This window comes from Nerophis ophidion, linkage group LG13 (assembly GCF_033978795.1).
Source record: "Nerophis ophidion isolate RoL-2023_Sa linkage group LG13, RoL_Noph_v1.0, whole genome shotgun sequence".
Taxonomy (NCBI): Eukaryota; Metazoa; Chordata; class Actinopteri; order Syngnathiformes; family Syngnathidae; genus Nerophis; species Nerophis ophidion.
Window position 1 is genome coordinate 8521901 of NC_084623.1, and position 11824 is coordinate 8533724.

Consider the following 11824-nt stretch of genomic DNA (forward strand, 5'->3'; position numbering starts at 1 on the left):
AGTGTCTATGTTAGCTGTACTAGCCTACTATCAAAATGACTTTAAAAGTATTATAATGAAGTCAACACATGATATAAGTGTCTATGTTGGCTATATTAGCCTACTATCAAAATGACTTTAAAAGTATTATAATGACGTCAACACATGATATAAGTGTCTATTTTAGCTATATTAGCCTACTATCAAAATGACTTTAAAAGTATTATAATGAAGTCAACACATGATATAAGTGTCTATGTTAGCTATATTAGCCTACTATCAAAATGACTTTAAAAGTCTTATAATGAAGTCAACATTTGATATAAGGGTCTATGTTAGCTATATTAGCCTACTATCAAAATGACTTTAAAAGTATTTTAATGAAGTCAACACATGATATAATTGTCTATGTTAGCTATATTAGCCTACTTTTAAAATGACTTTAAAAGTCTTATAATTAAGTCAACACATGATATAAGTGTCTATGTTGGCTATATTAGCCTACTATCAAAAGGACTTTAATATTATAATGAAGTCAACACATGATATAAGAGTCTATGTTAGCTATATTAGCCTACTATCAAAATGACTTTAAAAGTATTATAATGAAGTCAACACATGATATAAGTGTCTATGTTAGAGATATTAGCCTACTCTCAAAATGACTACGTGTCGCAAGCCGACACAAATCTCTGTTGTCGGCCGATAAATGCTTTAAAATGTAATATTGGCAATTATCGATATCTGTTACAAAATTATCGGTATCGGTTTCCAAAAAAGTTTTACTTTTCAAAAGGCCGCTGTGTACACAGACGTAGGGAGAGGAACAAAGAGCCAATAAACCTTAAAGGCACTGCCTTTGCGTGCCGGCCCAGTCACATTATATATTTGGCTTTTCAAACACAGAAGTGAATGCATTGTATACTTGGTCAACAGCCATACAGGTCACACCGAGGGTGGCCGTATAAACAACTTTAACACTGTTACAAATGTGCGCCACACTGTGAAACAACAGTGACAAACACATTTCGGCAGAACATCCGCACCGTAACACAACATAAACACAAAAGAAATATCCCCAGAAACCCTAGCAGCGCTAACTCTTCCAGGACGCTACAACATGCTACCCCCCAACCCCGCCCACCTCAACCTCCTCATGCTCTTTCTGGGAGAGCATGTCCCAAATTCCAAGCTGCTGTATTGAGGCATATTAAAAAAAAATAATGCACTTTGTGACTCCAATAATAAATATGGCAGTGCCATGTTGGCACTTTTTTCCATAACTTGAGTTGATTTATTTTTGGAAAACCTTGTTACATTGTTTAACGCGGGGGTCGTCAACCCGCGGCTCATGAGCCCCATGCGGCTCTTAAGCGCCGCCCTAGTGGCTCTCTGGAGCTTTTTCAAAAATGTATGAAAAATGGAAACAGATGAGGGTAGAAAAAATATAAAAAATATATTTTTCGTTTTAATATGGTTTCTGTAGGAGGACAAACATGACACAAACCTCCATAATTGCTATAAAGCACACTGTTTTTATTAAACATGCTTCACTGATTTGGCGAGCGCCGTTTTGTCCTACTAATTTTGCCGGTCCTTGAACTCACCCTAGTTTGTTTACATGTACAACTTTCTCCGACTTTCTAAGACCGGTTTTATGCCACTTCTTTTTCTGTCTCATTTTGACCACTAATCTTTTAACGCTGTGCATTAATGCTCAAAGGTGAGTTTTGTTGATGTTATTGACTTGTGTGGAGTGCTAATCAGACATATTTGGTCACTGCGTGACTGCAAGCTAATCGATGCTAACATGCTATTTAGGCTAGCTGTATGTACATATTGCATCATTATGCCTCATTTGTAGCTATATTTGAGCTCATTTGGTTTACTTTAAGTCCTCATAATTCAATTTATGTATCATGACACACTATCTATGACCATCTATTACAGTAACTATTACCATGAATTGATTAACGTGGACCCCGACTTAAACAAATTGAAAAACTTATTCGGGTGTTACCATTTAGTGGTCAATTGTATGGAATATGTACTAAACTGTGCAATCTAGTAATAAAAGTATCAATCAATCAATCAATCAATCTGTATGTGATATGGCTTTTATTTGTATGCGGCTCCAGACATATTTGTTTTTGTATTTTTGGTGCAATATGGCTCTTTCAACATTTTAGGTTGCCAACCCCTGCTTTAATGCATCCATCACAACAAAATTAAGCATAATAATGTGTTAATTCCACGACTGTATATGTCGGTATCGGTTGATATCGGTATCGGTAATTAAGAGTTGGACAACCCCGAACTAAGATGTAATGCTTGTTGTTATTGTTGCGTGTGCGTAGTCCGCACCTCAGCAGGTCTCAGGGCAAAGTGTCGGAGGGTTTGGAGTGCATCCCCCAGCAAGGAGAAGCGGTCACGGTCAAGAACTACAACAACATACAACGATACCTCACAAAGGTGTGTTGCGCCTGCGGTTGTGTTCCGTCACCCCTGTGTCTTAACATTAGAACATGTGTGTACATTTAAGGCGTGTGAAACCCCGATCCACCCTCTGGGCTGGCTGGTGGAGACTCTGGTGACCGTCTACAGGATGACCTACGTGGGCGTGGGATCCAACCGCAGACTGCTAAGGGAGGCTGTGAAGGAGCTGCAAGCCTACCTCCGACACTTCTACTGCATCGTCAGGTAGCTCCACCATCCTATTTTAGTGCATTGTAGTAGAAACTCAACTTAAAGGCCCTACTGAAATGAGATGTTCTTATTTAAACGGGGATAGCAGGTCCATTCTATGTCATACTTGATCATTTCGCGATATTGCCATATTTTTTGCTGAGAGGATTTATCAATCAATCAATCAATGTTTATTTATATAGCCCCAAATTACAAATATTTCAAAGGACTGCACAAATCATTACGTCTACAACATCCTCGGAAGAACCCACAAAAGGGCAAGGAAAACTCACACCCAGTGGGGCAGGGAGAATTCACATCCAGTGAATGCTGGCTATGAGAAACCTTGGAGAGGACCTCAGATGTGGGCAACCCCCCCCCAATTCCCCCCCTCCCCCCCACCCCCCTAGGGGACCGAAAGCAATGGATGTCGAGCGGGTCTAACATGATACTGTGAAAGTTCAATCCATAGTGGCTCCAACACAGCCGCGAGAGTTCAGTTCAAAGCGGATCTAAGACAGCAGCGAGAGTCCCGTCCACAGGAGACTATCTCAAGCGGAGGCGGATCAGCAGCGTAGAGATGTCCCCAACCGATACACAGGCGAGCGGTCCATCCTGGGTCCCGACGAGCGGTCCATCCATTTAGTAGAGAACATCGACAATAAAGTTCGCAACTTATGGTCACCAATAAAAAAGCCTTGCCTTTCCAACCCTTGATGCTGTGTGCCAAGAAGGGAGGTAACAGGTCCCATTTTTATAGTCTTTGGTATGACTCAGCCGGGGTTTGAACTCACAACCTACTGACCTCAGGGCGGACACTCTAACCACTAGACCACTGAGCAGGTAATTTGCCAACCAATGGCAGAGATGCTTGTAGCCCATATTTTCTGCTTGTGACTTTAAAACATAGCAATTAGCTGAGAGACAGCTTACTCGGTGGTTAGAGTGTCCGCCCTGAGATCGGTAGGTCGTGAGTTCAAAGACAAAAAAAATGGGACCCATTACCTCCCTGCTTGGAACTCGGCATCAAGGTTTGGAATTGGGGGTTAAATCACTAAAAGATTCCTGAGCGTTGCCAACTGCTGCTGCTCACTGCTCACCACACCTAGTGTGTGTGACAACTTAACTTAACTTTAACTTAAAACACTCTCAAGTCGGGGTACAACTGTGTTTTTTACCACACCTCTTCCATTCAGCATCCTTTTTTTGACTCCAGGTTCCTGTTTCCTGGACTACCAGAAGATGGCGGCATCCTGCCAGAAACTCCAATTTCTCCATGCAAAATCAGATACAACTCAAGTTCCATGGAAGAAAGGTAGGAGGGTGTGACTTCACCATGACACATTCATGCAATATTTGACAACAAATGTAATTTGTTGTCATTTATAGACTGAAAAAATAAGTAGTTAAGCAAACAAGAGTATGTTGTAATCACCAAATTTCTAAATACTGGTTTCTCTGCAAAACACTGGTGTCTTAAAGGGGAACATTATCACAATTTCAAAAGGGTTAAAAACAATAAAAATCAGTTCCCAGTGGCTTGTTGTATTTTTTGAAGTTTTTTTCAAAATTTTACCGGTCTCGGAATCTCCCTAAATAAAGCTTTAAAGTGTATTTTGTGAGTTTTTGTGTTGATTTAATAAAAAAAAATAAAAATAAAAAAAAGAAATAGAAAAAAGAAACCAAAACAGAAAAAAAACAAGAAAAAAAAAACATTAACCAAAAAAATCCCTGAATTTACAAGAAGATTTAAAACAGTCGTAAATAAAGCCTTTATATGTGGAAAAAAAATAATAATAATAATAAAATAAAAAAGCTTTAAAGTGCCTTATTTTCGCTATCTTCGAAACCACTATCCATTTCCCTGTGACGTCACACAGTGCTGCCAATGTAAACAAACAATGGCGAATACCACAGCAAGATATAGCGACATTAGCTCGGATTCAAACTCGGATTTCAGCGACTTAAGCGATTCAACAGATTACGCATGTATTGAAACAGATGGTTGGAGTATGAAAGTATTGAAGAAGAAACTGAAGCTATTGAGCGAATAGCTATTGACGCTATTCATAGCCATAGCATGGCCGAATAGCTGCGTTAGCATCGCCGGTTAAATGTGCGGACCAAACGATCAGGACTTTCGCATCTTTTGACACTGGAGCAACTTAAATCCGTCGATTGGTAAGTGTTTGTTTCGCATTAAATGTGGGTGGAAGGAAACGTAATATAGTTGCAAATGCATCTACAGGTTATCCATACATCTCTGTGCCATGTCTGCTTTAGCACCGCCGGTAAATAGCATGTTAGTATCGATTAGCGTAGCATTTTAGCATCGATTAGCTGGCAGTCAACATCAACAAAACTCACCTTTGTGATTTCGTTGACTATCGTTGCAAATGCATCTGCAGGTTATCCATACATCTCTGTGCCATGTCTGCTTTAGCATCGCCGGTAAAATGTGGAGACACTCTGGCACATTCAATGGGGGTCTGGCGGCAGACACTTTGGCATCTTCGGGCCAGTGGTGCGACTTGAATCCCTCCCTGTTAGTGTTGTTACACCCTCCGACAACACACCGGCGAGGCATGATGTCTCCAAGGTTGCAAAAAATAGTCAAAAAAACGGAAAATAACAGAGCTGAGACCCGGTGTTCGTAATGTGTAGAAAATGAAAATGGCGGCTGTGTTACCTGGGCGACGTCACATTCTGACGTCATCGCCTCCAGCGCGATAAACAGAAAGGCGTTTAATTCGCCAAAATTCACCCATTCAGAGTTCGGAAATCGGCTAAAAAAAATATGGTCTTTTTTCTGCACCATCAAGGTATATATTGACGCTTACATAGGTCTGGTGATAATGTTCCCCTTTAAAGTAGAGTCAATATCAGTGATTTACAGTCTTAGACTTAGACTTCCTTTTATTGTCATTCAAATTTAAACTTTACAGTACAGATAAGAACAGCATTTTGTTGCATTAGCTCATAGTAGTGCAGGATAAAAGAACAATAAGGTGCAGATATAAATAAATAGATTACTGTACAGATAAATATATTGCACTTTTGCATATGCATCCAGGTTTATGGATGTATGTTTTATTGTCTTTCTATTCCAGCCAGTTAATCCATTTTCGGGGGAAGTGAGGGGATTTTTATGATGGGTTCAAGGGTCTTATGTCCTGAGGGAGGAAGCTGTTACAGAACCTGGAGGTTCTGCTACGGAGGCTGCGAACCCTCTTTCTGGCGTCCAGCAGTGAAAACAGTCCTTGGTGGGGGTGGGAGGAGTCTCTGCAGGTTTTCCGAGTTCTGGTCAGGCAGCGGCTTTTTGCAATCTCCTGGATAGGAAGAGGAGTCCCGATGATCTTTTCCGCCGTCCTCACCACTCTCTGGAGAGACTTCCAGTCTGAGGCTCCAGTCCTTTTGTTGGGTTTATATTGGGAGACCCAGTCAGGAATTAACACGAGTAATTGAGGCGCGCATAAATATTTTTGACACTCCAGAAAAACCTGGATTATCTTACTGGTCCTGCACGGCACACAAACACAGGCTTGCTCTTCCCCCGCCAAACCCTCCAGCGAGCTTGCCGTTGATGTTCAGCATTTGCAATAAGAGTAATTATTATAAATATTAATATCGTACAACCCTAATAAGTACTCAATACTAATGTATGATAACTAATCTGAGTCGCGGTCTAATTTTTAGTTTGGGTTTGTTACTCAAGTTAAAAAATGTTTGAAAGTCCTACACTTTTAGCGAAAGACCGATTCCTCTTTCTCTCCCCATCAGTTTTGTCACCGTGGTGAGCAGCTCCTCTCTGCTCCTCCCACGGCTGCTGCCAAACCTCTACCCCCCTCTCTTCATGCTCTACTGCCTGCACGACGAGCAGCAGGAGGTCCAGTACTGGGAGCGCATCCTGCGCCTCAACAAGCAGCCCGATCACTCCCTGCTCCGCTTCCTGGGCGTCAAGGAGTAAGTGCCTCACGCCCGCATCCTCACCACATCAACCGTATCGTCCTACGTCAAGCTCGAATGTTCCCTACAGCTTCACTGTCCACACTTATCCATATTTTCATGGACAAATGTCCACGGTTTAGATATTATTTTTGGCTGGCATTAGGCTCATATTTTCATGGATGATTTTCCACTGTTTAGATTTTTTTTTTAATATTCTTGGCTGGTGTTGGACTTGTCTTTTCATGGATAAATGTCCACTGTTTATATGTTATTTTTGACAATCTTGGCTGGCATTACACTCATATTTTCATGGATAAATGTCCGCCGTTTAGATATTATTTTTGACATTTTTGGTGGTGTTAGACTCATATTTTCATGGATAAATGTCCAGTTTAGATATTATTTTTGATATTCTTGGCTGGCATTAGACACATATTTTCATGGATAAATGTCCACTGTTTGGATATTATTTTTTTTTTATATTTTTGGCTAGCATAAGACTCATATTTTCATGGTTAAATTTTAAGATATTATTTTTGACATTTTTGGCTGGCGTTAGACCAATTTTTTCATGGATAAATGTCCACTGTGTCGATATTATTTTTGATATTCTTGGCTGGCATAAGACTCATAGTTTCATGAATAGATGTCCGCCGTTTAGATATTATTTTTTGACATTTTTGGCTGGCGTTAGATTCATACTTTCATGGCTAAATGTCCACCGTTTAGACATTATTTTTTGACATTTTTGGCTGGCGTTAGATTTAAATTTTCATGGATAAATGTCCACTGTTTATATATTATTTTTGACAATCTTGGCTGGCATTACACTCATATTTTCATGTATAAATGTCCGCCGTTTAGATATTATTTTTGACATTTTTGGTGGTGTTAGACTCATATTTTCATGGATAAATGTCCGCCGTTTAAATATTAGTTTTGACACTTTTGGCTGGCGTTAGACACATATTTTCATGGATAAATGTCCACTGTTTAGATATTATTTTTTTTATATTTTTGGCTAGCATAAGACTCATATTTTCATGGTTAAATTTTAAGATATTATTTTTGACATTTTTGGCTGGCGTTAGACTAATTTTTTCATGGATAAATGTCCACAGTGTCGATATTATTTTTGATATTCTTGGCTGGCATAAGACTCATAGTTTCATGAATAGATGTCCGCCGTTTAGATATTATTTTTTGACATTTTTGGTGGTGTTAGACTCATATTTTCATGGATAAATGTCCGCCGTTTAAATATTAGTTTTGACACTTTTGGCTGGCGTTAGACACATATTTTCATGGATAAATGTCCACTGTTTAGATATTATTTTTTTTATATTTTTGGCTAGCATAAGACTCATATTTTCATGGTTAAATTTTAAGATATTATTTTTGACATTTTTGGCTGGCGTTAGACTAATTTTTTCATGGATAAATGTCCACAGTGTCGATATTATTTTTGATATTCTTGGCTGGCATAAGACTCATAGTTTCATGAATAGATGTCCGCCGTTTAGATATTATTTTTTGACATTTTTGGTGGTGTTAGACTCATATTTTCATGGATAAATGTCCGCCGTTTAAATATTAGTTTTGACACTTTTGGCTGGCGTTAGACACATATTTTCATGGATAAATGTCCACTGTTTAGATATTATTTTTTTTATATTTTTGGCTAGCATAAGACTCATATTTTCATGGTTAAATTTTAAGATATTATTTTTGACATTTTTGGCTGGCGTTAGACTAATTTTTTCATGGATAAATGTCCACAGTGTCGATATTATTTTTGATATTCTTGGCTGGCATAAGACTCATAGTTTCATGAATAGATGTCCGCCGTTTAGATATTATTTTTTGACATTTTTGGCTGGCGTTAGATTCATACTTTAATGGCTTAATGTCCACTGTTTAGATACTATTTTTGATATTCTTGGCTAGTGTAAGACTCATATTTTCATGGATAAATGTTAAGATATTATTTTTGACATTTTTGGCTGGCGTTAGACTCATATTTTCATGGGTAAATGTCTACTGTTTAGATATTATTTTTGATATTCTTGGCTAGCATAAGAATCATATTTTCATGGATAAATGTCATTAAGATATTATTTTTGACATTTTTGGCTGGCATTAGGCTCATATTTTCATGGATAAATGTCCACTGTTTAGATATTATTTTTGATTTTCTTGGCTGGCGTTAGACTTATATTTTCATGGATAAATGTCCGCCGTTTAGATATTATTTTTTATTTTCTTGGCTGGCGTTAGACTCATATTCTCAAGGATAAATGTCCTCCGTTTAAATATTAGTTTTGACACTTTTGGCTGGGGTTAGACTCATATTTTCATGGATAAATGTCCACTGTTTAGATATTATTTTTGACATTCTTGGCTGTCCTGCTCAGCTTCCTGGGCATACAGTCTCAGTCTCTCGCCCGCACAGTCAACACATCGACCGTATCGCCCTGCGTCAAGCCCAAATGTTCGCCAAAGAGTCGCATCCGGTGAGCGTGTGTGGCGCTTCAGTCGCGCATCAATAATGTCTTTTCTCTCCATAACTTCTAGAAAGTTCTGGCCCAAGTTCATTACAGTTCTTGGAGAGACAAACGAGGTGAGTTGTGATCTCCTGTAGCGATTATAAAGTCCTGCGATGTCCAGTTGGACGTGTAAAAATTGTGTCCTCTTCTACTGTTCCTGGCAGATTGGAGCCAGCCGTAAAGATGTCTGCTTTGTCTGCGCTGTGGAGACACTTCAACAAATAAGGTACGTTTTATTGATGCCCCTTGCAGCACTGTTTGGTAATTTTTATTGAAAACACCCCTGCGATAGTGTTGTTTTCCAACAGTATTAAATGTTATTTTTAAGAATCTCCAGGTAAAGATTGTACAAAATGTCATAGACGTTTACGATGACCTATCTTTTTTTAATTTTATTTATTATTTATTAAAAAAATATACAAACATTATACAAAAAAAAACTATTTGGGTAACATGACTTTGCTGAGATTTACCCCACTTCAGTCATAGTTGCGATATTAAACACCACAGACAAACAAATGAGTGAACTTACTTTGGGCCTTCCCATCTTCCTGTGGCTCATGTGACTTGTGGAATATTCCAAATATTTCCGAGGGGTGTCCTAACTACGTCATGAAAGTAATCAGGAACCTTACACGCAGGGAGATTGCATTCATTTTAAAAGCCTGACAAATTGGTGTCCTCCACTCGCTCTCAGCACCACTTTCACGCCGTCTGATAAACTGCTGGTCATCCAGAGGACTTTTGAGGAGCTGACGCAGGAAATCAAACCAATGCAGGATGGCGACTTCCTGTGGTCTATGGATGACCTGCTCCCCCTCTTCCTCTACATCGTGCTCAGGGCCAGGTATACACACACACACACACACACACACACACACGCACACACACACTGGTTATCATTTGGGATGGGAACCAAGTTTTTGTTCAGAACTTGTGAGGACCACCTTTTCTTCAGGTTGTGGAGGCATAAAAAAATGAGGTAAAATGGCCACTGCCCAGTTAGCTCATACACATCTTTAAATCTCTGGATTGATGAAGTAATGTGCTGATCAGACATACTGGGGACCCTGAGGGAAAATAGTTAATATGGTTCATGGGGAACAAATTTAAACAATTTTGCATAATTTACACACATTTGTATGTAAAACTGAGGACCATTTGACAAAAGACAAACCACCTTTGTTATGGGGACCAGGTGTAGGTGATTAACTATACATGGAAGAAGTGTGAGCAGAGCAGCAAGTGCAGTACCAGCTACAGCCCGGAGAGGGGGCTGCTGTGCAAATGTCTCACACTCAAACTCACAAGCAAACATGTTTTATGGGCCGAAGCTTAAAGATCACTTAGGCATCTTCAGAATGGGTCTATCATTTAAAAAGGTTCCCCTTTAGGGGACCTGTTCTTTTGGTCCCCATACCGTCAGAATTTCCCTAAAGGTGTGTAAACACAGCAATGTCCTCATTACGTCAGCATTGCCAGAACACACACACACACACACACACACACACACGGGGCGGTATAGCTCGGTTGGTAAAGTGGCCGTGCCAGCAACTTGAGGGTTCCTGGTTCGATCCCCGCTTCCGCCATCCTACTCACTGCCGTTGTGTCCTTGGGCAAGACACTTTACCCACCTGCTCCCAGTGCCCCCCACACTGGTTTAAATGCAACTTAGATATTGGGTTTCACTATGTAAAGCGGTTTGAGCCAGTAGAGAAAAGGCGCTATATAAATATAATTCACTTCACTTCACACACAAACACAGGGTGTCCCTAAAGTGTGTCCACATACAGTATGGAGTTATTGCATCATGTTCATGTGCATAAAAATGGCTAAATGAAGTAAAAATACCAATACTACAGTACTATTGGCCACTAGACGATACCAAAACAATCAGACTGCGCTGATCAGTATCATGGCCACTGGTTGGTGCAGTCTTATGCAGCATTACTAGCGTTAGCATGCTAACTATTTTTAACCAGTTTTGCAGTGTAACGCTTCAGACTGATTTAACTTTGTACTTGACATTTTTACTGTTAGCATGCTAACTTTTTTTAGTCCGTTTTTCAGCCGAACACAGACTCCTAAAACTTAGTACTTGACACACGCTAACATTAGCATTCTAGCATCCAAATTTTTTTTAGCCAAATTTACCACAGGACGGCCTCAAACTAGTATAACTTGGTATTTGACAGACGCTAACGTTAGCATTCTAGCATGCTAGTTTTTTTAGTCAAATTTACCGCCGAACGTCTTTAAACTTGCATACCTTGGTACTTAACACATGCCAACGTTAGCATTCTAGCATGCTAACTTTTTTAGCCAAATTCACCGCCTGACGCCTTCGGATTCATTAAACTTGGTACTTGACACATGCCAACGTTAGCATTCTAGCATACCAACATTAGCATATGAACTTTTTTTTTTCAAATTTTCTGCTGGACTTTCTTAGACTTACATAACTTGACACATGCTTACTGTTAGCATGCTAATGTTAAGATGCTAACTTCTTTTTAGTCATTTCGCAGCCAAACACATCAGACTCCGATAACTTTGTACTTGACACACGCCAACATTAGCATTCTAGCATGCTAACTTTTTTAGCTAAATTTACCGCCGAACGTCCTTAGACTTACATAACTTGGTACTTAACACATGCCAACGTT

General features: G+C 39.4%; 1 pseudogene; it reads left to right on the top strand.

Annotated features, from left to right (window-relative positions):
• Positions 1–11824, top strand: part of LOC133564867 (alsin-like) — a 130340-nt pseudogene that overhangs the window by 114221 nt on the left and 4295 nt on the right.